The following is a 27,801-nucleotide window of genomic DNA, read 5'->3' on the forward strand; positions in this document are numbered from 1 at the left end:
ATTATGCCATCCGATTGCTTAATCCCCCTGATCACTCGCATTCGCCAGTCTAATCTGTCTGGCCAACAGCCTATCTGCTTATATAATACCGCTGCCTTATATTCAGCAGTGCCTTCTCTGCATTTTGCGTACTCAGCAATTTCAATTTTCTATGTGACTCTTTATTCTTTCCCTCTGCTAAAACTCGCCGGGCCTCCCTCAATTGGGCTTCCAATTCGATTTCCGGTGCCACCCTCATCTTCCTTTTTTGCGCTTGGATCACTACAATCTCCCCTCTAATGACCACTTTGAATACCTCCCACGACCCTTCTTCAGTCATTTCCTCACTTCCATTGTGCAAAAAAAACCCAAAAAAACCCAAAAAAACCCTTCATTTATTGTGCTACCGACCAGTTCTGCCGACATGGGGTCCAACAATACTTCCCGGGGACATGTCCATGCCCAAACCCCCCTACGATTTCCCCCTCCCTTCACTTCCCCAGTCATCGGAACATGATATGAAGTCGATAAGGTGTCCAGTCAACTGGTCGAAAAAAAACTGGTCGACTGCAATTTGGTCGACGCAATTTGGTCGAAAACCAAATGGTCGAATTTCTTTTTTTTATTTATATATTTATTTTTCGGGTTTTCGTTTAGTAAAAAAAGGGGATTTTAGAGAAAAAAAGGGGGTTGGGGGGGACCCCCCCAAAAAAATGAAAAAAAAGGGTCGAAATAAAAAAAAAAAAAATTCGACCATTTGGTTTTCGATCAAATTGGTTCGACCATTTGTCTGGTAGACCAATTTTTTTTCGACCAAATGTCTGGCAACCATTATCGACTGTTTCCACCTCCCCCAGCAAAGTGGGCATCATCCATATATGATCTATCCTTGAGAATGTTTGGTATATGCGGGAGAAACATGTGAACCCTCGCTCTTCTCCCTTCTTTGATCACCATATTTCCTTGAGGGCGAAGGGTTTAAAATTCTCCTTCAAAAGCTTAGAGGGGGTACTCCCGCTGTGACGATTGCTCATGCTGCTTTCTAGGTTTGGATCCCATGCTAAATTAAAATCTCCAGTCAGCACCATCTCCCCCAGAGCAAATCTTTCCAGCTTCATCAAAGTCACCCTCAAGAATGCTTCCTGGCCTGTTTTGGGTGCATAAATCATTCCCAAGGGCACCCTAGTGCGTCCCAAAAGAATTAATAGGAAAAGATATCTGCCCAGTTTATCCACCACTGATTGCTCAACTTTAGCTTGAAGAGCATCCTTTATGCCAAACAACACCCCCGCCGTCCTCCCCGGAGTATTAGCTTGATAGAGATGTGTAAATTGTCAGAAACCGGGGATTGATCTATCCGCCTTCTTTATGTGGGTCTCTTGCAACATTATTATGTCAGCTTGGGATCGTCTAATTTGTACCCCCACTTCTTTGCATTTAACAGGGGAATTCCTTCCTCTTACTTTATGTGAATAAATTGTTAAAGACAACATTTGTCACCAATACACTGCCTATGAATTAACGTCTTTTCCAGATGATGAATCACCTCTATTTACCGAATACCAGCATAGTCAGTCCTCATCCCCAACTCCCCACACCCTATTCTCAAACCCCTCACAACAAACTGAACCCGTTGCCCACCCCCAAAACCCCCCAACCACTTTGCAACCTACCCCCCCCTCCCCCAGTCAGAACCAAAGCGCCTACGAAAACCCAGATACCTTCCTGGGGCTCTGATCCTGATACAACCCCAGGAACTTCCCTAGTGAGCGAGAACTACACTGCCCCAGTGATTCCTCAATGCCGTCCCCTCCACCCTACCTCCTGGCAGGCCTCTAATCCTACCGCACACACCACTCACATCGCATCAGCTCCCCTTCATTGATTTTTCTTTCCTGTAGTTGCAGATGTCTAGATAGACCATATGTAGAAGCAATTAATCTGATTCTTAAATCCTCCCCCCCCCCCCGTCGGCCCTGCTCCACCTGTTTTGCCTGGGGGTCCTCTTAATTGTATCGCCTTGCTGCCTCATCTGTCATGAGCCTCAGACCAGTCCCAAGGACGATTACTGCCCGAGGGGGTAGGATCTTGCAGTCGCCCACTGGGCCGCTTTTCCTCTTTTAGGTTCCTGACCAATAGTCCTGCCTCACACGTCGTGACCTTATGTTGTCTGCCATCCCAAGTAAAAAGCAGTCCAAACAGAAAAGTTCATTTATATAGGATTTGCTTAGTGATTAATTCCTTGGTCATCGGAATCATGGCCCTCCTTTTTTGCAGAGTCGAAAATGGCAAGTCTTAGAGTAAGCTATGACCTCGCCGCTCAGAGAATATCCTCTCATTGAGTATGATGAGAGGGCCACCAGCACGTCCCTTGGCCTTGTACATGGGCCGGATCTCTTGGGGCCCACCCTGTGTACCCAATCGATCCCCACATCCTCAGGTGCCATTTTCGTGAGAAGGCTCCCAAAACACTGCTGTATCGTAGTTTTCAAATCTGCATCCCTTATGTCCTCTGTAAGGCCTTTCACCCATATATTTGATCTCTGGGATCGGTTTTCCAAATCTTCTCATCTGTACTTCCAAATTGTGGGTGACCCTTGCTAATTGTTCTAGGAGCTCGCTATTCTGACCAACTTATTTTGTTATTTCTGTGAAGCCCCTTTCCGTAATATCAACCCTAGCGCCAATTTTCGCAGACTTCCTTCTTCACTTCTGTCAATGAACTCTGTAGGTCTTCCTTCATCCTTTCTAACTGAACCTGAAAGTTGTTCATCATCCTCTCTTGCATTCCTTTGAGGCATTCCTGGAGATCTTCCTTATTCAAGGCTATTTTGATCAGCTCAGATTCCTTTTATCCTGAAGCCTGCGCCTGCTGCACAGCTTCATCCCCCATGGAGGTTTCTCCAGTGCAAGGCCGCCAGCAGCGTTCCAGCTGACCTCCCTGCATACTGGTGGGTGTTTTGGATTTCAAGGGGGCAGTTTTCCCTTTAGCACCTGACATCTAGAAATGCGCACTTTCAGCCGATTTAGGGAATCACCCTTAAGACCATGGAAGCAGTTCTATTGGTCAGTCCAGTTCCCCAATACACAAGAACCAATATGCTTCCCCCTCTTTTTGGCATATGTTGCTCCCTCCCTTCTCACCTACTCGCAACCTTTTATTGTTCTCTTGATACAAACTGTTCACAAGGTGGCCCAAGCACAGGCCTGTTTACCCATTTAGGGCTCCCTTCCTCTAGGTGCCAACCGCGTCACCCTTCACAACCACTGCCTTCTTAGCTAGCCCTTGTACACAGGTGAAGTCATTCCACAAACCCAAGGGTTGAACACACTTCCAGTGCCTCATCAATGTTCTTGCATGCATCCAGGGAGTATCTCCTTATGTTTTGTCACCCAGAACACTAGTCTTCAGTAGATCTGCCACCCTATTTCATCCATCCGGTGCGGGCAGCTTGCTATACTGACTTGGTCCAGGTCCCCACAATCCCTGCTGTTGGCCCCCTCGGGCCGCGTTACAGACACAAGGAGCGCCACAGCGTAATGTAGCTGGCCTTGGGTCCCACGCCCCTCCCAGGGAGCAGCACTCCTTCACAATTCGTGGAAGCTTCTTCACGGGATATTCTGAGTAGGACTCAGTGCTCAGGAGCACCAGCCCTATTCCTCCATGGTTCCTTCTCTGGATGCCAATGCACTGCGGGTGATGCCCATTCGCCATCCCCCTCTGCCGCACACGCTTCTCAGGGTGCCGGACCGTATCCTCCGCTCCTCCTTCTACCATTCCTCAGGCAGTTCCTGCAAAGATGGGGGGCCCGTTTTATCCCTCAAAGTCCATTCCGCAAGCTTGTCCCACGGATCCTGAGCTGCTCTCACCAGCGTCACACCCCACCTTATGCCTGTGGATCTTCAGCAAACGTCAGCGCCGAGGGGTCATTCAACTGTCCTCCTTTATTGCATCGCACCCACGCGATGTCAGGCGGTGTCAGAGCTTGCAACTTTCTATTTGGCCCACAGGGGTAAAACACAGCTTTACCCCACGGCGGCCATCTTAGACCCAAAAGTCATTTTTAATCCATTGAAATTGCATTTACTATCAAAGTTTAAATATAGGGAGTAAAAACACTCCCGCCTCAAAACCTTATCTGGAGCACTGGGTGAATACATTACAGGGATCACTATTTATTTGTAAAGAAGGGGTTACGAGATGTGACAAATCGCAGGTATTCGTCCCTTCTCCCCAGGGGGAGCCTCTCCCTTTGAGGCTATGGAGGTGAGCTCAGCAAGGACATCCCAAGGGGTCTGGGCAAGTGGGACCTCACTGGGAGAGACTCCCCATTTGGGGCAAGAACTCCCGTTCCTGTGAGGAACTCCCTAAATCACACCCCACAGTAGTGTATATGGGAATATCTACTACGAAGAATGATAAGACCTCTGCATATTTGGCTGAAGGCAATACTGAAACAAACCTGAAAAATACCAGATATATCAGCCATAGGTGATAGGAATGAGGGGCACACCTAAATGCTAATTATTTTTATTGTTACTGCATCTCTTAGAAAGGACCCACAGAACATTTACTACCATACTCTATTACCTAGCAACGATTTACCTGTTGGGTGTGGAGTGTTTGCTGAGGTGATTTCAGGGTTCGAAATTGAGGGGAGATGGGAGCTATTTAGCTGCTGCTTGTAGCCTAGAAGAGCCTGGTTAGCTTGGCACCAACAGCCACCAGGAGCTATGTTTGGCTCCCAAGGCTAACTGATTGCGAACAAACACACCTGTGTGAATTTAACTCTGTGAATTAGGGGCAATAAATAAACATTACAATGCCTCTATAAGATCTTTAAAGCATACAAGGTTGTAAGTAATGGACAAAATGATATGCTTATATTTTATTTGGAAGTTTGATTTGAGGAGCGCAATGTACTAGCTCCTAGTTATCCATTGGTAGCTCCTGGTCACTGGTTACAGCTGGATACCCAGGAGCTGCTCCTAGCTCTCGCTTATCCAATCTTGATTTTGGTGCCTGTGATTTGTTAATTACAGCAATGCTACATATCCAAGCAAGTAATGTTTCTGCCGATAAGGTCTTTCCCAGGACTGTGGCTTATTTTCAAGCCACATGATAGGTCATTTCCAAGGTGTAGAGCTCACAGTGTGACGTTCCCTTGGGTAGTCACTATACATGGTTTTGATGATGGTGTGTAAATCCTGTGGGTGATATTATTCCTGTCAGCCATGCAGGGAGGGGTTACACAGGTGCAGGAATATCTTTCACATTGTGGAATATTGGACGTAGGAGTTTGCTTATTTTGGATATGTTTGTAATTAGAGAGTCTGACATAATTTAATTGATGGAAGTTACATTTCCCGGGTCACTATATACAGATACAGATGGGGTGTTTAAGGATGCATGCAGTGGTGTGGGTAGGTTACCCTGGGTGCATATTTTATATTAGAAACGGACCACTGAAATACCAGAATGATGCATGCAATTGTGTAATCCTTAATCAGTTACCTATCAGGGATCTTCACAACCACACACCAAACTAGCCTCATCATATCTCTGCTATGCTGGCTACAAAGTGCAGTTTAACTCACCGTTTCCTTTCCTTTCAGGAGGAAAGAAACACAATCTCGTGTGACAAATGTTTCCGTCCAGATGATATACAATTGGAGCAACTTCAACATAGATTTCAAATGCATGATCTCCACACATTTGAAAATGAAAGTTAGCAGGCCTGAATTCGAGTGGCTGCTCATTCACTCAGAGAAAGCTGATATATATATCACACTGGAGGCAGAACCTGTTCAAGAAAAAACAAGTTTAATGTACATTTGTTATATTTATCGGGCATTTAAAGGGAACAGTTTTGGCAAAGAGGGTTTGAAAAGTAAGTGACAACATTAAACATTAGAAGCATAACCCGAGCATCTTTGTGGTAATCAAGAACGGTAAGGGATATCGAAACACTGAAGGAAACTACCCTAAACACAGCAAACTATATAATCAAAAGATACTATTGGCCGTTTATGGCATTCAGCGTTACTGCACCAAATAAATTAGAAAAACACCATGCATTTCTCCATGCATTATGAAGCATCAATTCTTTCTTTATATACTCAATTATGAGAAGTAACATGTTGAAGATAAAACCACTGTGCAGACTTTGCCTGGGAAAAGAGAAACACAGTGTAATCCTCACTGGATTTAGAGTACTGATTATGAGAGCTCCATGATATAGTCTCTCTTCTGTTCCTCTTCTATTCCTGCCACACCTGCTGTGTGCAGCTCTTTAAATGAAATTCTATCAGGTAGGTGAAACATCTGTTGGGAAGGAGAAGCTGACAGCCACAAAAGTTCAATATATTGATGTACAGTGGGGAGGACGGGCACTATGCATTTATTACCATGGGGCATAGTATGACCCATCAGCATGACAGTATGTTTAAAATGCTGATGCACTTGCAAGAAATAGCATATATTTCCAGAAGTCTGTTTGAAAGGTATTACATTGTATAATCAACACAGCAGCACTTGTGTGCACAAACCTTAGACCATGGGTTGACATCCCAACATAAACTGTTCATTCTTTCATAAAGGGCAAGTGTCAATAATTTGTAATACAATATTATATATTGCTCACAGAACTTGATACCCCAAAAGGATAATACAAAATTCCAGGCTTCCTAGGACAGTTGCAGCTTTGTCATTTACTGGCGACATAAAACGTCTTAAAAGAAATGTTCTGGTTTTCAGAGGTACGGGTGTACAGAGTCTACTTCATTGTAAAGCTTCTGTTTGTTTGAGCTTCCTTCAGCAGAGAGATGTGCTTTTACTGCTTGTACATTTGCCATTTGGAGCACTGCTTCAAGTGGGTCTTTTGGGATGGGCATACAATAGCAGTTGTCTATTCTACTGAAGCAATATTCAAGTGAGCGCAGACCAGAGTCAAAAAGCACCACGGAACAGAGGGGGAGGGACACTACCCTCCTCGTGCCTTTCAAAGGCCAACAGCGCTGAGGCAGTGTAGGTCAAATGTCAATATGACTCAGTCCTAGCTTTTGAGAATGGAAAAATAGAAATGCTTTTCTGGAAATACACCTCCCATCATCCCTTTCTGGGGGATTGGATCTATTAGCCTGCAGCTCACTGAACAAGTGCCTCAACTATGACTAAGTAGAGGCATGAATAGGTATTTTCATCAACTTGCTTAGAGGAGATGACGTAACCAAGAACAAAGTGGGCAACAGTACTAAGAAGTAGCATTGACATCTCAAGGTCCAGTCCCACTGTTGCTCGATATCCATCAGGTCATTCTCTTCTCTACTTCATTCCTGAAGACCATCACCACTGCTCGTCACCAGCATTTTCCCCCCCAGCAGCCACCCAGCTCTTCTGCACTTCTTAATACTGCTGGGTTTCTCTACAAGTCGTTGGTTGCAGCAACCTCTGACAACCAGTTAAAGAGTTGCTCCTGCAGAGATAAAGCTTCATTATCAGAGGATCAGGTAGATAGAATGGTTGTTGGAATTACTACTACAGAGGCTCAAGAGTTCAACATGAGCTACCTCACTAAGGGGTATAAAATAACTCATGTTGAGGCCCTTATCCCTTAATTTTCTGCACCCTTGAGAAAGCCAAGAGAGAGCACTCATAAAAGGCCTTTCCAGTAATGATTTGGCTACCATGGAGCCATGGCAGGGATTTAGCAGTGGTTTCAACAAATTAATGAATGGAGTAGATGGCTTGTTTTTGGGACAAGTTCAGATCTAGCGATTTAATCAAACAAGAGCTCTTTGCTGGTTCGTCTTCAATTGAGGCAGCGCTACAAGGCACTTTGAACCCAGCAAGAGCATTATCTAAATATACTATCCTGTACCATCAAGTGTCGTACAAATACATTTCTCTGCCATTCTAAAGACTAAGAGTGAGTTGTAGCAAGTTGGACAAAGTTTTCTGGGATGATCACCAAAGTACAGAGCTCAAGAGGTACACAACCCTATAACTCTGAATGTGACAGTGGTTTCACAGATCAGAGCGACTGGGAGGTAGTATGGTCTTCAATTAGAGGCAGCCAGGGGTATCAGCTGTTACCTCTGCCAATCCGTGTAGCACTGCAACGCTTGGCGTACTAACCCTCACACTTAGATATCTGAAATCATTATTGTGCATAGATAGAGTTCAAAAAGGAGAGTTTGTGATTGGTGTGGGGTGGGTCTAGACACCTTGGTTTGCAACTTTTTGTCTTGTGTGCGACACTTCATTCCTCAGCCCATCACAGGTTTTAATCCCAGGAGGACTGACTCTGTTTTTCCTCCTTACGATGTTGACAAATTGAATATCATTGTAGTTGGATAATCTTCAGAACAATCATCTAGAGCAGTACAGAATGGAAAAGTTGTGTTTGCAAGCCCTATATGGAAAATAAGCTAATATATAGTCGTTTTAATCAAACAAGTATCGATAAAAGGTTTTATTATATGTGGTTTCGTGCTCTGCAAAAATCGCTTTATTAAAAATAAAATAACTGGTCTGCTTATGATAGAAAACAATGCAGAAATCTTAAGAATGTGGAAGTAAAACTACTGTAAAGAAGACAGGAGAGACATGTCTGCTGGGTAAACTGGGGACTTTGGAACTAGGACAACTGTGCACAAATTCACAAATGCTGGACTTCACCAATTCTCAAATTATAGTCCTGGGTAAACCACTTCCCTCACAGGGACCAATGTTTCTTAACTTCACTAATTGAGATCGCCTGAAAAAAAGAAAACAGCTCACTCACCTAGCATATCAGTCTTTAGCTTGCATAAAATGGAAGTACTTGGGCGATTGAGGCTGCACTTGGAACATGGTCACATTACTTGGGCATGTGAGGCCAAATCTTGCATATGATGGCTATTCATGATGTAGAAGACTTAATTTGGCATATGCTGGCACTACTTGGGTTATATGGTGACACACTTAGCATATTAAAGCAGTGCTTAGGCTTGCAAAGGTACATTTAGCATATTATGACTACACCTGGCACGTGATGCTTCAACTAATACAAAATGGCAGTAAATAGACACATGGAGTCTACTGGTCAATGATGGTTCTTTTGTGTGTGCCCCCAATGTATCATGACTGCACCCATTACATACTGAGGCAGTGCCATGTTTAATATATGGTTGAAAACTCGCATAACCCGTTTTCACCCTCAAGACAATTTTATTAACCTTACACATATGGTAGTTATACATTTGTCATGATCCTTCCCATGATGTCACCAGAGCCAAAGGTCATGACACCATGTTCTGTAATGTCAAAAGTCATGCAATGACACTTCCTAAAATAATGTTACTGTGTGCACAATGTCACTTGCCTTAGCTCTACAAAAATAAGTTTCCTATGGGTTTGGACTCAAAATCTTTTTATATTTTCATATGCCTAGAATGAATCAATATGGTTTCTTATACCAGTTCTTGTATAAAAAAAAAACATATATTATGCTTTTAATGTTTTAATTTAACTTCATAGCCACACAACTCAACAAATATTCCAAATGATTGCCAAGGGTAAGGACTTAAAGCCAATAACAAAATTAGACCAAAAATAACTGGTGTCTGTTTTTTTGCATAGGGAGGTCAGTACATTTAATATTTGTTGTTTAACCAATAAAATATGAATATTTAGATATGGCCAGTTAGTGACTATTTCGTTTTCTATTTTTGAATACGTTTGTAACTAAGTGACAGCCAAATATAGCTAAATGCTTAGGTGGGTAAACACAATGTTTCTGTGAATCCTTATTCTTTTAAGCGCACATACTATAATGAATATTTATAAGAAAATGATAAGTCAACATGATGGAAGAGTTTAAAGTTCCACCATAGAACAGACTATTTCATTTTTAATTGGAACATTTTCCTCTAGTTTAGGCAAATTGAGAATATAATTTGAATTGGGATATGGTAACACTACGGACCCTTATGAGGACTGCAATATTAGAAGTTTGCCCCATAGATGAAATGTGCAACACAGGCTGTGATATTATACAAAAAGACTGATCCATCTTACATTTAAAATAAATGGCTCAGGAAAAATGATTATGGGAAATGGACCTAGAGTGAAAAAAATGGAGTACAAAGAGAAATTGTCACACAAAGGCTACTCTAAAAAGTCAAAATCTTTTCATGAAGTAAATTAATTGGATTTGATCATATGTACATTTCTTCTTAAGGTTTTGTGTCAAATTATGTTATTGCCTTTAAATCCTTGTCAGTAACAATCATGTATAAATTATGAAAATTAAAACACTAAAAGAATAAAACAAAAGAGATGGTAGAAACAACATTCATTCACTTTAATCACATGAAAATATAAAAAGAGATTGAGTTTAATCCTGTAGGGAATGTATTTTTCTAGTATCAGAATTTTCCTGGTTCCAATTGGGCTATTAAGTTGCACCACTGAAATGTTTTTATTTGCTCTATTTCTGGCATTGTGGTAAATATATGTCACCAGGAGTTATATAAGAGGATTTTTGCTATATTTAAGAACTGCCTGGGCCTTTTTATGATGGTCCCGTTTGCCAATAACTAAATATTCAACTGCAAAGTTTTTTTTTCAGCTGATGGCCATTGGAGAACAATGCTTAGTTACAGAACTGAGAGTTATATCAGAGACATTCCCCCCTCCGCCCTGAGAGTGCCTTATGCATTAGTCGCGAAAACGTGGATAATTTGAAGTCTTCATCATGGCGCAAAAGGAGTCGGATGTGACCAGGCTATGGCATTGGGAGAGTCTGCAGACATGACTGAAGATGAGGGATTGGTCATCAAGCTTGCTTGCAGGGTGGTGGCTTGGATCACATTTCTGACAAAGCAGGTTTGTTTCTTGTTTACAACACCTGCTTTTCTTAAACGTTTGTGCCTGTATAGGGATGGCTTGGATGAATCCAAGACCATTACTGTTGCTGCACAAACCTGGCAATAAGGCAGTATAAAGGACTTTCTTCTAACGTCAATGGTGCTTGTGCTGTGGTATCTTTCATGGTCTTTGCTTGCTCAGTACTTCGATCATGGACAGACATCTACAGACCGGACAATTTTTCCACCTGTTGCTTTTTACTCCAGTTTGGGGTCTCGCCTGTCATGTGACTGCAAAACTCTGTGCTTAGAACTGAGCTGACACAACAGCACCCAGGAACGGTGACGCATTCCAAGGCATCAAGAAGAAAGGATAGCGGAGTGGCTGCATGCATTAATTGAGAAGGGTGCTGATGCACAAACATTTCTTCTCTAATTAATTCCAGAATCTGACCTTAATAGATCATAAAGTTGGGAGTACAATGATTTTTCAAATGGGAGTATTTTATTAGCAAGTAAAAATATGTTTTAACTGGAAAACAGAAATGTTTCTGTAATATTTATTCATTTGCACCTAACTATTCATACATTAAAAGAAAAAGGATTTACTTCTTCTGGCCAGCACTAATAGTCGTTTTTTCCTGTGGTACAATGTGCACTACTGTTGCAAAACATTCATGGAGCTGTTTCGGCGAAAGCAGGGGTACCAGGTCTTACGTGTCAGTTTCCAATTTTTTTTGGGAGTATTTTTACTCCAATTTTTATTTGTTGGCAGTATTTGCCTATTTTTATGGAGTAAAAGTTGCTGATACACCCTTTATCTGTAGAGCTGGCGTTATTCAAACTGTGCGACTTCCATTCAACAGAGATTTTATTTCACAGATCAGGAGTTATTTGCCAAAGAGGCACTTTGAGAATGCCAGCAGGTTATGATAGACACACTTTTATGAACATATGAATATACAGTTTCTATCAAGCACTTGCACTTCTCACTGCAGCCTCATGGTACTAACAAAGAAAGATGGGAACTCCAGAAGGTCCAGTAATGTCATTGGATACACAGACCACTCAAAGCTAAGTTCTTAATGTACAAAGATCTGCATTAAACAACAGAAACGACATAGGATTAGGTAGAAATTTAGCATCATAGTAGACTTTCCGAAGTCAGAAAAGCAAATCAGGCTTTCGATGACTGTAGTCAGTCAGCCCAACCCTTGATCACTTTCTTTCTCACGCAGTCCTTTTGTGATCAAAGCACACTCACAGTTTTTTCTTTACTTTGTGGGCAAATGTTTGGCTTTCGTACAAGTGGTCAGCATGGGAATCAACACCACCATCTCTCGTTCTCTGGGTCACATGGACATGTGTGAGACGTCAGATTTTTGGGTCCTGGCCAGCCCTGGGATTATCGGGAACATGGACCTCAACCACCCAACTATCTTCCTGTCTCTTAATTTGGGCACCCTTTTTATTCTCTAGCTCTCCTTTTCTTGGTCTCTAGCCATCTCCTTTACCTTGTTACGTAGGTCTTTCCTTCTGTGCATATGTCTTTCCTTCTCCCCTCATCAACAAACGCAGCACCTCTTCTCCCCTCTCTACTTTACTCTTCATAACCACTCCCAAACTTTCCTAATCACTACAACTGGTCCTCCACTTTAGGTTTCTTCTCACCACTTTCTAATTGTTCCCTTAACCCTCGTCCCCATTCTTAGGGGTAATCTCCACCTCCTTTGTATATCTTTCACAATGCTTTCCCCGTTTCTCCTGTGCTGTTCTTTCCTCCTTCACCGCCTCTATACTCATTCACTGCCACCTCCTTCTAAGGCCACCTCCTCTTTGCCTCTTGATCCTGCTCTCTATTGCCACACTTCCCAAAAAGGCATGGGCCTTTTTTTTATATAATCCAGCTGACATTGTGAGTCCATATATACATACAGTTGGGGTTGTGGATCCTGCAACCTTGTGATTGGATGACAAGCTGCCAGAATATGAAACCCCCAGCTGATTAGAATCCTTGTGTGTGCATTCCAAGATGGCCGCCAGTGATTGAGGACGGACTGTTCTCAGCTCTTCTCCGGGCCGCATAGGCAAGTCGTGCCTCACTGAAATTGGAGGCAGACTGGGCATTTGAATGACCCGTACCATATATGATTGTGCGGCCCGTGCACACCGCCCCCACCCCTGAGGTAAAGCTGCAGGGACTGGGAGTCAGCAGCACGTGGAGCTGACAAGGCATGGTGGCTAGCTGGTGCAGAAAGGCTCCCCGGGGCGTGCCTGTGCACATGGATTTGGCCCTGAAGTGTGATGCAACCCTGATGTGAGGGACAAGATCCAGGGCTTGCAGGAGATTTTTAGACTGGTGTTTCGATAAGGTACACACGCCCCTGAGGGGTTCCCCACTGGGCTGCCTACTAGGATAATAACTGGAGGAGGAGGGGGTGAGCTGAGGGCCAGGTGGCACAGCTTATACATCCGGACAGAGAGCAAGACAGAAGGTATACAGTGTTTTGGGCAAGGGAAAATCCACCTTTCCAGGTGTTTGTGGGTGGCAAGACTGAGTGGGCCCCTGTGGTCCTATATGGGTGGATCCTTGTGGGAAGTACATTGGGACACCCTCGACCTGAGGCACCTTAGTGGGCGGGTATCTCGGGCGGTGGACAGTGTGCAGCGACTGGTCCTGGACGAGATTGGGGGAAAAACTTAAAGAGGAAGACATGGGGGAACATGCAGTAGTGGGTACAAAGTAGAAAGTGGGCATTTCAAAGGGACAATGGAACTGGGGGGGGTAGATAAAAATTGGTCCCAATTACAGGACGACTGAGCAATTGAGTCTGAAGAGAGTTCAGAGTAAGGATTCGGCAAGCGACAAGGTCAAGGTGTGATATGTAGGAGTCTTGACATTATGTTGGGCACTGGAGAACAAAGTCATGGTAGGGCATGAACTGCATTGGACACCAGGGACGAAACCCCAGTCGGATACCAGAAAGCAAAATTAGAGTGGGGGCCTTGGGAGCAAATACCAGTCAGCAGAATCACAGTGCGACAACTGGGGAGTAGTATGTTATAGGGTAGAAAGTAAAAGGATGAGCAGGTTGGTGAGGGGTGCAAACAGTCAAGTGTTAAACAGCAAAGCATTACATGAGCCAGCAAAGCATAGAAAACACAAATCATTGCACAAGTGACACCAGAGCAAAATGGTCTCCGCCCGGCAGTCCTACCACTGGCCATGGCGAGCAGTTCCCCATTTGTTTTCTCCCCCACTCTCCCAATCTGTCTGTCTCTCTCTGCGTCCCCGTCTGTCTGGCTCTCTGGCCATCCCTCGCTCCCTCAGACTCACTCATCCGTTCTCGATCGCTCTTTCAAGGTCTATCGATATCCATGTCTCTTCCTTTCTCTTCTCTGAGTCTCTAGCTCCGCTTGTCTCTCGATTGCCCCCCCTCCCCCACAGCCTCCACCCTCTCTATCACTCTGTGGCTCTCTTGCAGTTCTGTGTCAGTCTCTCTGGCTGGCTGTGTTGCTCTCTTTGGCTCCCTCATTTACTCTCTTTTGCATGCCTCTCTAATATACAATGCAATGCGTGAAAAAAATGATTAGAAAATTGGCTGTTGAGGGGAGGGGCCAGATTGGGGACGCTGCTCATTCCCTTAAACAAGGTCTTAAGCATGATGGGAACTTATATACAATCTTAATATTATTCAGCTATTGGATTGGCCTCAAACAAATTCAAAGTTATTTTTGCATTATTATTAGAACATCTTTTTATTGATTATAAACCAGTCACGATAAGAAAATCAAGCTTTAGACATTCATTAAATATGGTCACATTACAGAGATACAGTGTGTTTCGTTATTGAGGCAGTCTGGAAGGCAGGGAGGCTGGCACGAGGGCCTCAGGGCGGGCAGCCCAGGGGAAGGGGACAGTGGAGGGAGGGAGGAGGTTGCAATGGCCATGATTTCATTCTCCAGGGCTCCATGTTGCGGCAAACATACATGCCCACCAGGCTAGGTGGCTATAAATTCTCAGTCCATCTCCCCCAGACCGTCAGGTGTTTCCCAGGGCAGTCCCTGGCATTGTATATCCGCTTCTCCAGTGACACGCATCGGTCCATCTGATTAACCCATTGGTTAAGGCACAGTCCATCTGGGGATCCCTATGTGGAGGCTAGAAGTCTTTTTCCCAGTCGGAATGCCACAGAGAGGAACGTTTTTTCAATTTTGGTATACTCCACTTCCCCCCAGATCCCGAGTATCACCATCTTTGGGTCCTGCGGGACAGGGAACCCCAGGACCTCATTGATCTTGCGGATGCATTGGGTCCAGAAATCTTGAATAATGTCACAGTCCCAGAGCATATGAAAGAAGGTTCCTTCGGCCTTGCGACATCGCCGGCAGTCTCCATCTTCCACCACCCCCCACTTCATCATTGAGGCCCTGGAGTGATAAGTCTGGTGCAGTATTTCGAACTATATTAAGCGGAGCTTTGTGTCTATACCAAGCTCCTTTGGGAAGATTAGCGCCTCAACCCATTCCTCAGATTCTAGTGGGCCTATTACCCGCTCCCATTTCTGCCTGAGCCCGGTGAGATCCTGGGCCGCGAAGGTGGTTATCACCTGGTACAATGTTTACCTGACCTTCACCGGGATCTCATCTTGGAGCATGTTTGCTTCTAGGGGAGAGCACTTTGGGATATCTGCCAAGACTGGGAATTGGGCCCGGATAGCATGTGTGAGTTGCATATGCCTGTATCGCGCTCCAGTGGGTAGTGCAAACCTGTCCTGCAGATCACTGAATTGTACTAGGTGCCTCCCCACATCTGCAAGGGTCTGTATCCCCATTTCCTCCCACCTGACGAAGTGTCCAATTTTAAGGATTTCAGGGATATGCGTGTTGTTCCACTGTGATTGTTCCAGCGTGGGTCTCCCTCCCCAGCCCATGTGTTGGATAGCCTCTGTCCAGACCTTGCGGATCTGTCGTGTCATCCCAGACAAGTCAGACATATCCCCTTCCATGACGTATAGCGCTTGGAGGGGTGTGATTGCCCCATACTGATCTCTCCAGCTATGTGCGGAAGCCCTGGGACGCTGTGGAGCCAATTGTTCACCACTCACAGTTGTGCTGCCTAGTATTAGGCCCGGAGGCACGGTAAACCTGTTCATTCCTCCTTCCCAAACAGAGTGCTGTAGGGTTTTTAATGCTATACAGGGCTGTTTCCCTCCCCAGATGAGTCTCCAGAGGATGACATCTATGGATGCAAGGTGGTGTGGTGTGGTGTGGGGGGGGGGGGAGTTCTGGAGGACATACAGAAATCTTTTGAGAGAGCGCATTTTGAAGAGGGCCCATTAGTGTCAGAGGGGGGGATTGCCAGTGGGTGATGTCCGCTTCAAATCTATCCACAACCGGTTGCAGATAAAGGCAAGCAAAATCCTCTGGGTTAGTACTGACGGTGATACCTAGGTATACAAAGTTCTGTATGGAGACTGAGTAGTGGCAGCGCTGTGTGATCGCGTTATCCCCGCTTTGGAGCGGGAAGAAGACAGTTTTCTGTTTATTTACTTTTAGGCCAGAGAAGTACTGATATTCTGTGAGGATATTTGTGACTGCTGGGCACGAAGTCTTGGGGTTGATCATGTAGGTAAGCAAGTCGTCTGCATAGAGAGTGAGACCCGGTCTTCCCCCACCCCATGGCCACACAAAACAAGACCATTCCATTGACGACCTGAGCCTGATTGCGAGCAGTTCTATGTTCAGCGTGAAGAGTAGGGGGGAGAAGGGGCAGCCCTGCCTGGTACCCTGCCCCAACCTGAAAACCCTAGAGTTGGTCCCATTAACCCTCACCACAGCTTCGGGAGAATCATACAGTATCCTGACCCATGACATATAGTTGGCGCTGAATCCCATACAGTCCAGATCATCACATAGGGACGGCCACACCACTGAGACGAAGGCTTTTTCAAAATCTACTGCCAATAATACGAGTGGGTCGTTAATCGCAGCGTCTTGGTCAATGGCGAACTGCGCCCTTCGTAGGTTCATCCGGGTGGATCTGGAAGGCATGAATCCACACTGATGCAGGTGGACCAGGGAGTGTATAGCCCTTAATAATCGGTTGGCTAGAACATGGGCGAGAACCTTGGCCTCCCCGTTTGAGTGAAATCGGCCTGTATGAGGCGCAGAGCTTAGGTGGTTTCCCAGGCTTGGGGATCATCTAGCTGGCTGGCTGGCTGGCTGGCTGGCTGGCTGGCTGGCTGGCTGGCTGGCTGGCTGGCTGGCTGGCTGGCTGGCTGGCTGGCTGGCTGGCTGGCTGGCTGGCTGGCTGGCTGGCTGGCTGGCTGGCTGGCTGGCTGAGATCGCGCGGGAGTTGCCCTTCTTCCTGGGAGCACACCAGCATGTGGTGCATGTGGCCAATGATTGGTTCTCCCAGCCTGTTGCATGCTTCCATCGGGAAACCGCTTGGGCCCGGAGATATACCTGATTGGAGTTGGGAGATGGCCGCCGCTATTTCGTCCTCTGTGATTTCAGCCTCTAGTTTGCCTATCTGGTGCTCTGATAGTCTGGGGAGTGTGACAGCGTCCATAAAATGTGCTGTGTCAGTTCCCTGCGGTGTCCACTGGGAGGGAAGTAGAGGTGCTCATAAAAGGTTGCGAATGCCTCCACTATCTCAGCATCCTCTGAGAGTTTAGTTTGTTTATTTATAGAGCGTGGCAGAACCATCAGGTAGCCGGGCGCATAATCATGTGGACAACACAGTTACATATCGTTGCACGACAGAAAGAGGGTACATACATTCAATGTTACAAAAAAGGGTACAATGAGAGTAGCAAATACAATAGAGCATGAGGACCGGGTTACATGGTGGTCCGTTTCAGGATATGGTAAATCATACGGTAGAAATTAGTGGAGACAAGATGTGTGTAAATGAGTGGCCACATGCTCGTTGGAGAGCCAGGATTTCACCATGGCTCTAAATGGCCAGAAGGAAGCTTCCGATCTGATAGCGAGAGGGAGGGTATTCCAGCATTGAGCTGCCAGGGAAACTGGAACCTCCTGCTGTTTTTAGATTAAATTTGGGGATCTTTAGTTGGTGCAGAGAGGGAGTTCTGGTGGGTCTGGAAGTGCTATGTCTAGAGAATTTGTCAGATAGGTAGCGTGGGGCAGTCAGTGACAGGCACTTGTGTGTAATGACCAGGGTTCTTAACTTAATTCTGTCGCGGATGGGGAGCCAGTGGGCTTCTTTGCTGGCTGTGGAGATGTGGGCCTTGCGCGGGAGGTTAAGAGCGCATCGTAAAGCGTTATTTTGTAGAATCTAGAGTCTGTTCAGATTTTTTGTCGTGGTGCCCAGGAAGAGTGTGCTACAATAGTCTAGTTTAGACAATATCAATGCTCGTGCTAAGGTGAGACAACTGGAGGAGGATAGAAAGGGTCTGCAGGCATTGATAAGATTACTGGTGTAAGTGGTAGATGAGATGGTGGCATTTATTTATTTATTTAGTGAAAGAGTGGAGTCGAGATACCCACCTAATGTTTTGACCTCTTTGGATACTTTTATGATGTTGCCATCAATGGTGAAGGATTGGTATCTGGAGTCCAATTTGTTGAGGCGGGCCTGGGATCCTACGATAAGCAGTTCTGTCTTATCGTCATTGAGGCAAAGACTATATGTGGCCATCCAGGCTTGAATTTCTAGGTAGACATTGTTTAGCTTTGCAGCATCTTCTTCATAGCAACCAGTGATGAGGACCTGGGTGTCGTCAGCGTAATTGGTGTAGCTGACACCCAGATCGTCAAGACGGTCAAAGAGAAGCTTAGTGAAGATGTTGTAGAGTGTGGGAGAGATACAGGAACCTTGAGGGACTCCACATTGGATTGGGATAGGGTCAGCAGCCGCTGAAGGGGCGAAGACCCTAGTCGAATTATCAGACAGAAATGACTGAATCCAATTGGTGGCATTCTGGGAGAATGCGGCAGCCGAAGAGAGGTGTTGAGTAAGGATCTGGTGGTCAACCAGATCGAAGGCAGCAGAGATACAACAGGAGCAAAATGGCCAGATTGCCCTTTTCTTTCGCTTCATCCATTTGGATTTTTAGATCCAGGAGGGCGGTTTCTGTCCCATATTATTTTCTTCCAAATGTTGTTGTATTTGGTGATAGGCTACTCTGTCTAATATTTTGAGGAGAAAAGGGAATGTTGTGATAGGTCTGTAATTTGTGGGATGTTAGGGTCTATATTGGGTTTTTTGAGAAGGGGGAGGACCCACGCTTCTTTAAGATTATTGGGGACCATTGAATCCTTGAAGGAAGAATTGATCAATGAAGTGATGAGAGGAGCTAGGTCTTTGGCTCCGTCCTTGATGAAGAATGCAGGGCACAAATCGCCTTTACAATTAGATGGTTTAAGGCTAGCGATTATCTTAATTACTTCCTCCTCAGTGACTGGGGAGAAGTGAAAAGGTGGACAGTTGGGAAAGGTGAGGTCTATTTTGCTATGGAGGGTTGTCTTTAGCGGCAAGGTTGGCTTTTTTGGCTTCAATCTTTGCTTGTAGAAGGGTGATTTTGTTAGAGAGGGCTAGCTGGATATTGTTACATCAGGCATTGTCTTTGGTACAGTTCTCTGTGGGTGGTAATGGTGATTCAAGTTCTCTTAGTATAGAGAATAGTTTTTTTGTGCCTGATTTAGCATTGAGTATTCTTGTGTTGTAGATCTCTTTTTTTGGCGTTTAAGATAGCAGATTTGTAGATGGAGGCAGCTGTAGAGAAATTGTCTTTAGAGGAAGGAGAGGGTGCTTTTCTCCAGCTAGATTCTGCAGCTCTTTTTATGTTACGGAGAGCCTTTAGTTCTGCTGAGAACCATTTGTTGGTATGGCCCATGGGTTTGGCTTTACGATGTTTGATTGGAGCTATCTGATTGAGGGCTAGTTCCATCGTGTTGTTATAAAGGTCAACCAAGGTGGCGGGGTTGTTATTCTGGGTAGGGAGGTTGGTTTTGGAGATGGGCGTGAGGAGTGGTCTAAGGTTGTCTATGGTGATGTTGCGATTGTTTCTGGAGATTATGTGTGGTGTCCTGGGGGGTGGTATCGGTTTAGGAGCAGTTCTGGGTAGTGAGAAGGTGATAAGGTGATGATCGGTCCATGCACATGGTGTGATGTGTGCAAGGGAAAGGTTACAGTTGGCGTCTGCTAGCCAGTCTAGGGATCTTCCTTTAGTATGCGGTGGCTTGTTAATGTGTTGAGTAAGGCCTAGGTGGGTAATGGTGTCATTCAGAGAGGTGGCATGATTATTGTTAGGGTCATTGAGTCCCAGGTTGAAATCACCCATGATGATAATTTATGAATTAGGTTTAGTGTTAGTGGTGAGCAAGAGAGAGATATCCTCTTCAAAAGTGGATGGTGGTCCTGGTGGTCTGTATACGATGTGTAGGAGTATGGTTTGGGTGTTAGATAATGGGAGTTTGATGGAAAGGAGTTTGGCTGAAGGAAGGGTTATGTTAGATGCTTCTCTGATGTTTAGGTCAGATTTAGCAATGATAGCCACACCTCCTCCTATTCCATTTTTCCTGTCAGCATGGATGATGTTGTAGTTATCAGGGATGGCTAATGCTAAGGTGGGACCAGTAGCTGGGTGGAGCCATGTCTCTGTGATGGCGATGAAGTCAAGGTGGTTAGAGGAGATAATGTCAGCCAGATCTGTAGCGTGGGCTACCAATGAGCGGGCATTGATGAGAGCCCCCTTAATGGGAGTGTGGGTAGGGTTAACTTTTGGTTGTGGCGGTGTGTGGGGTGTGCTGGAGATTTGACTGATTGTGGGGTCAATATGTGGTGTCTGTTGTATGCGATTCAAAGTCTGGCTAGTGATCGAACTAACAGATTTGTGACTCAGTGCGGTGGCTCAGTCTGTCATTTCTGAGCTTGATAGGTGGGACTACACTCTGGTTGGTGGTGGTAGTTGGTGGGGCGAGGCGAGAACCTAGTCGTAGGTTTCTTAGAGGGGTAGGGCATGGTAAGAGAGGTGTAGGGCATGGTAAGAGAGGTGTAGGTGGACGAGCGAATATATTTATCCATACCACCGGGGATAGAAGTTCTGGGTAGAGTGGGGTATTCATGTTAGTAAGATTCTGTGGTAAAATATTGTGGAGTAAGGGGAAAAGTGTTGCCATGGTCAATGTGGCTCCTCTTAGGGTTGCCATCATCGGAAGAATAATGATAGGAGGTAAGGCTCTGAGGTTGCTAGGCATTCGCAAGATGCAAGTGGCTGGCGGTTGCTCAATTAGAGTGAATACAGTGGACTGCAGAAGTCAAGTGTGGTTGCAAATGCTATGTGTAGACAGCAAAAAATGGGCAACACATGCTAGATATGATCAACACAATGAACTACAAATGCGATTATAGGCAACAGAAAGGGCTACACATGCTAGATATGGTCAACACAATGAACTACAAATGCGATTATAGGCAACAGAAAGGGCTACACATGCTAGATATGGTCAACACAATGAACTACAAATGCGAGTATAGGCTACCAAGTGGGCTACACATGCTAGATATGGTCAACAGAATGAACTACAAATGCGAGTATAGGCTACCAAGTGGGCTACACATGCTAGATATGGTCAACACAATGAGCTACAAATGCGAGTATAGGCTACAGAAAGGGTTACACATGCTAGATATGGTCAACACAATGAACTACAAATGCGAGTATAGGCAACAGAAAGGGCTACACATGCTAGATATGGTCAACACAATGAACTACAAATGCGAGTATAGGCTACCAAGTGGGCTACACATGCTAGATATGGTCAACACAATGAGCTACAAATGCGAGTATAGGCTACAGAAAGGGCAACACATGCTAGATATGGTCAACACAATGAGCTACAAATGAGGGGGACTGTGGGGGCTATAACCCCGTGTCCTTTGGTTGTATACTCGGATAGAAGCTCTGGGGCAATTAGCAGAAAGGGCAGGTGGCAGTGCAATGTGAGGCCAGTCACACGCATGCGTTAGGACATAGTAGGTTGCAGGCAGGTAGAAGCTTCAGTAGCAGTTTACTGACAATATGGGCTGAGGAGAATAGTGGCGTAGAAAATGCGAACACATGGGTGATGTTGGGCAGAAAGGGTCACAGGCACAGTAACTTAAAGTAGCATGGTCCGCGCGAGGCGAGTCTCCAGGAGCAGAGTCTCTGGCAGGAGGCAGGGTCTGGCTGGGACAGGCTCGGACAGGAAGGCGTGTGCAGCCAATAGCAGGGCAGCAACGGCTTAGGTGGGCCCAGGCAAGGAGGGGGAAATGCCTAGTGGCGTCGGGCGGCCATTTTCGACTGGCAGCCCTGAAATAACAAGATAAGGGGCAGAAATCTTTTCATCAGAAAAACGTTGGCGAGTGTAGGCGCTTTTCAGGAATAAGGTGCTTCTTCAAATGATGGAAGCCAGACGCATACGATCGCGCTACTTCTGGTGGAAATTCACCGATTTCAGAGGGGAGGTAGAGCAAGCCAGTGGCCTACCTTGGTGTGGGAGGGAGCTCCAGCTTCCCTCCAAGGGCGGTGCACTGCGCCGGCAGTGATGATGGGACGCCAGATCCTCCGAGGCCGTGTGTGAAGTGGACGAAGAGTAGTTCCCCCACAGACCCCCCTGCATGGGGCGTACATATCCCTTGATCCTCTCCCGTCTTTCTAACTATGCAAGTGTCTTACCGGCCTTGTCCCCAGTTTGTATATCTGACTACGCATGGTCTTTTTGCATTATTGAAAATAATGTCAAACTCTCATCTGCCTAACCATCCTTCTCTATTAGAGTTGACTTGTCAAAATGTTGCTCAATTTCTTTTGTTGAAGATTTCCACTATACAAGAAGAGATACTTTATCCGGTATATAATATTGTAGACCTATCTTGCAAAGTTACGAAATGTTGAAAATCTTTTTGTCTTCCCGAATTGGATACACTTTCCTCTCCATTTATCCCTCTCTGGCTTTAATAATTAATTATTTCCTTCTAATTTTGTACCCTTTTTTCTCCTTCTGTTACGCTCACCTGATTCCCACAGGGGCGTCGATCTGGACTGGCCCGCTGTTGCTTCCACCAGAGTAACACGTAGAGCCGAGATGACAAATTGGACAGACCCACTTAGCTTCGTTTGTTGGACTTGTACGAATATCTTTCTGCAATGGAGAAGGGGAATTAAACTCCTGTAATCTGAGCATTAACCCGCCTTCCCACTCCCCTTGTCTGCCAACAGAACACTCCTGAAGTCCCCTCTTAATCTCACCTGATGATTTGGAAAGATGAGCTCTCCATCCTGCGTCGAGCGCAGGGGCGCGTAGACGACCAGTTACTTCACTGGCGTGGAGGAATCGGCGAGTTCCAGTATTGACTCTAAAGTCCAATCGTTCGTAAGAGTTCAAAAGTCTGATCTTCACTCAACCAGATTCCTTGCAGGTTGCAGATTTAAACCACTAGAAGAGTTCCAAGTGGCAATTGGTAAGATCCTGGTAAGTCTATTGTGGTTCTCCCCTTAGGGGCCGGGGTACAGCGATGATGCAGAATTAACTGCGCCGACCCGAAATGAGATGAGTACCCCCCTGTGGTAAATCAGGTAGGTCTTTGGGGTTAGGTTGTATTGTCCTTGTTTTCCCCTTAGGGGCCGGGGTGCGGCGGTGATGCAGGATTGACTGCGCCGACCCGAGATGAGGTGAGTACCCCCCTGTGGTAATCAGGTAAGTCTTTGGGGGTGGTTTGTATTGCCCTTGCTCACATATTTGTTCTCGTCTCCCCCAGGTGTTGAAGAATGGCCTGGAGATGCTGGGTTTGCGATGGAGTAAAGGAATGCAGCCCCGGATGGTGAGTTCAGCGCGGCGCTGCAAGGTGCGTGGCAACGCACCTGTGAAGGCTTCTCTCTTACAGATCGATGATGTGCTGGATCAAGGATTCAGGTAAGGGTTTTGTTCTGATCTCTTCTCCTCCTTTTCTTGTTCCAGGTGTTCCAGGGCTGAAGCGGGCGTGGCTGAAGACTGGAGCTGCTGAAGACACGGTGAGCGTTACGCTGCAGCACGCAGAATAACACGAAGCACGTGTGGCTGTCCGGGTGTGGCTTAAATAGCCTTGGAAGAAGTTCCAGGTAAGTATTCTTCCACAGCCCCACCCGAGAGGAAAGGAGTCCCTGAGGTAAAATAGTCCCTCTAAGCCTCATTTGGCTTGTGGCTTTGTGCAGCATGGTCTGCATCAGGTAGGTGTGCAGCATGGTCTGCATCAGGTAAGTTTTTCTGTAATGAGCCTGGCGCCTATGGCGCCAGGACTGACTTTATTCTTATGAGCCTGGCGCCATAGACTGTAGCCAAATAGCCCCTAACTGGGGTTTTTGGGCATGCTTCAAGTGGCATGATGCCTGCTTCCTTGGTTGCTGGGCCTGGTCTGGTTTTCCGGGGGCATGCATCGTGACAGCACTCCCCCTCAAGGCCCCTCCTAAAGCTGTTCTCCCTCTCGGCCTAGGTTTGTCTGGAAATTCTTGGTGGAACCTTTTCACTAATTGAGGTGCATGCACATGGTCACTAGGCTCCCAAGATCTTTCTTGTGGTCCATAACCTTTCCAATCAATGAGATAGAAGAGTTTTGATCTCACCCTTTTAGAGTCCAAGATATTCTTGACTTCGAAATTCGGGTTCTCTATGAGGATAGGTTTAGGTGCGGTGGTTAGCCTAGTTCCTGGTTGCACAGGCTTCAAAAGAGACACGTGAAAAACAGGATGAACACGCATATGACCAGGCAGGTCCAACTTGACGGCCACTGGGTTAATTATAGCCTTAATAGAATAAGGTCCCAAATACATGGGGTTAAAAGTCTGTGTTCCCTTGATTGGTAAGTACTTGGTGGCTAACCATACTTGGTCCCTTACTTGGTATTGCGGTGCTTCACTCCTATGTTGATCAGCATCCTTATTTTATTTATCCTTAGCCTTTTGTAAATGTGCAGTCGCCTCTTTAAAGGCTTGTGTGAGAACATCGTGGGGATGGTCCACTGCGGGCATCTCTAAATGCTGGGGAGAATCTAAATCGGAGGTTCGAGGATGGTGACCATATATGGTAAAAAAAAGGGCTTTGTTTAGTTCCTGAGTGTACAGAATTATTGTATGCATACTCGGCGATCCAAAGAATGTCTTTCCAATCCCCCTCAGATTGATGTAGCATACAACCTAGGTACTGCTCAAGAGTCTGGTTGGTTCTCTCGGTTTGACCGTCGGTCTGGGGATGGTGGCTGGTTGAAAGCCTAACATCAATTTGTGCCAGCTGGCAGCACTTCCTCCAAAAATGTGAAATAAATTGACTTCCCCGGTCCGAAATTAACACGGAAGGAAAGCCATGTAGGCGGACAACATTTTCAAGGAACTCCTTGGCCAGGATTGAAGCTGAAGGTATTCCTTTTAAAGGAATGAAATGGGGCATTTTAGAAAAAAGATCTACAATAACTAGAATGGTGTTATAACCGTTGCACGGGGGTAAATCCGTGATAAAGTCTAATGACAAGGTATGCCAAGGAGTAGGTGGTATGTCTAATGGTTGTAATAATCCAGCGGGTTTTTTCTTTTCCCCTTTATTTTGAGCGCAAATGCCACAAGACATGACTAACAACTTGACATCTTTTCGCCAGGTGGGCCACCAAAACTGTTTCTTGATTTTGGCTTCAGTTTTTGCAATGCCAGGATGCCCTTCCATCAAGGTGTCGTGGTAATGAGAAATGACAAGTTTCTGTAGTTCCTCTAGTGGCAGAAATAGCCGGCCTTGGTAATAAGGTAGATTGTTGGTGACAGAATACTCTGGACCTTTCCTTGCCCAGCCCTGTAAGGCATCGGAATCAAAGAGTTGATGGACCCTTTCTTGAATGTCCTCCAGAGAGTGTATGGATGTCAGACCAAGGATCCTCTGTTCGGGAATTATGGGTACAGGTTCTAAAGCTCTTTCTGTTTCTCCCATTTCAATTCGGGACAGGGCGTCAGCTTTTCCATTATTACAACCTGGTCGATAGGTTATTACAAAATCAAACTCGGCGAAGAACAATGCCCAACGGAGTTGGCGTGAAGATTGGGCCTTGGCTACCTTTAGGTATTGTAAGTTGCGTTGATCAGTGATGACCGTAATGGTATGTCTGGCGCCCAGCAGATAGTGCCGCCAAGCCTTGAAGGCGGACTTGATGGCCAACAGCTCCTTGTCGGTTATGGAATAATTTAATTCGGGAGCCGAAAACTTTCTTGACCAAAATGCCACTGGGTGCAGCCGGTTAGTTTCGGGATCCTTTTGGGAGAGCACTGCTCCCATAGCTGAACTGGATGCATCTGTTTCCACAATGTAGGGAAGCTCTGGGCGCGGGTGTCGTAATACAGGAGCGGACGTGAATTTCTTTTTTAACTCTTGGAAGGCGTTCTCAGCTTCTTCTGTCCATGCAAAGCGTTTATTCTTTCGCAATAGTGTTGTAATGGGATGTACAATGTGTGAGAAGTCCGGGATAAACCTGCGGTAGAAATTGGCAAAGCCGAGCATGCTTTGAACTCCTTTGACTGAGCTTGGCGAAGGCCAATTAAGAATTGCGTCCACCTTACGTGTATCCATCCGGATTCCTTTCGGGGTCAGAATAAATCCAAGGAACTCTACTTCCGTAGTGTGAAAGATGCACTTTTCCAGTTTAGCATATAACTTATACTGGCGTAACTTCTCTAGGACTGCTCGGATGTGCTTTACATGATCAGATTCTGATAGGGAGTATACTAAGATATCGTCGATGTAAACGACTACACAAACATCGATGAGCTCTCGGAAGACATCGTTCACTGGAAGGCCGCTGGTGCGTTACACAGTCCGAAAGGCATCACCTGGTACTCAAATAATCCGTACTTGGTGCGAAAAACAGTCTTCCATTCGTCACCCTCTTTGACGCGTACCAGATGATATGCCCCCCGAAGGTCTAGTTTTGTGTATATACAAGCGTTCTTTACCTGGTCTAGTAGTTCAGGGATCAAAGGCAATGGGTATCGATTCTTGATAGTTATCTGATTCAGCGCGCGGTAGTCAATGCATGTTCTAAGGTCGCCTTCCTTTTTAGGCACGAAGAACAAAGCGGAAGATGCAGGGGACTTGGACGGGCGGATGAAGCCATTAGCAAGATACTGGTCTAGGTACTGGCGCAAGTGGAGATTTTCAGGTTCCGTGAGGGCATAGATTCTGCTGCAAGGTGGTTGTGCTCCTGGTATGAGATCTATTTGACAATTATACGATCTGTGCGGTGGTAAGGTGTTTGCCTGCTCCTTTTGAAAGACATCCAGAAAGTCTTGGTATTCAGCAGGTAATTGTATGGCAGCTGGGATTATTGGGGCCAGTACTGAATTTAAAGTTCTCTTTGGGTAACAGGTGTTAGCACATTCTGGGAAGGTTAATCTCTTCTCTCGCCAATCAATACAGGGATTGTGTTTTTCTAACCAAGGGATTCCCAGTATGAGTTGAAACTGTGGAGCCTTGATTAAATCAAACACCATAACCTCTCGGTGTCCATCCTGACCCAGCAATGTCACCTCTGCAGTGGAATGAGTTACGGGCCCAGAGGCAATTCAGTTCCATCAACAGTGGTGACAACATCGGCAGTGGTCTTTCGGGTGAGAGATAGATTCATCATGGAAGCCAATCCGCAGTCCAAATAGTTTCCTATGGCTCCACTATCTACGTACGCCTTTACCGCGTGCATGCGTGATGGCTGCTCTGGATCTATAAGGACCATGGGTATGGTGAAATGCGAGGTCAGAGTGTCCTTCTTTAAGCTCGGCAAGCTGACCTCTACGCTTGCCGGGCGTGGTCGTTTCCCGAGTCAGGTTTCAAGTGGTTTTCGTCTGCTGCTCCTATAGTTTTCTTGGGTGGTTTTACAGGGCAGTTCCGAAGGAAATGACCAGTAGCCCCGCAATATAGACATAATTGCTGTTGCCGTCTTCTTTCTCTTTCCTT

At 45.7% G+C, this 27,801-nt stretch overlaps 1 protein-coding gene across 3 annotated transcripts in view; it reads right to left on the reverse strand.

Annotated features, from left to right (window-relative positions):
• Positions 1-27,801, reverse strand: part of PDPR (pyruvate dehydrogenase phosphatase regulatory subunit) — a 1,147,433-nt gene that overhangs the window by 1,082,532 nt on the left and 37,100 nt on the right. The window contains exon 2 of one of the 3 annotated variants that reach the window (XM_069655129.1): positions 5,578-5,783. The exons of the other annotated variants lie outside the window; for them this stretch is intronic. The gene's annotated coding sequence lies outside the window, so the exon portion shown is untranslated. The remainder of the gene's footprint in view (positions 1-5,577; positions 5,784-27,801) is intronic. 3 annotated transcript variants of the gene reach the window in all.

Source organism: Ambystoma mexicanum, chromosome 1p (genome assembly GCF_040938575.1).
Source record: "Ambystoma mexicanum isolate Mex_15411 chromosome 1p, UKY_AmexF1_1, whole genome shotgun sequence".
NCBI classification, from domain to species: Eukaryota; Metazoa; Chordata; class Amphibia; order Caudata; family Ambystomatidae; genus Ambystoma; species Ambystoma mexicanum.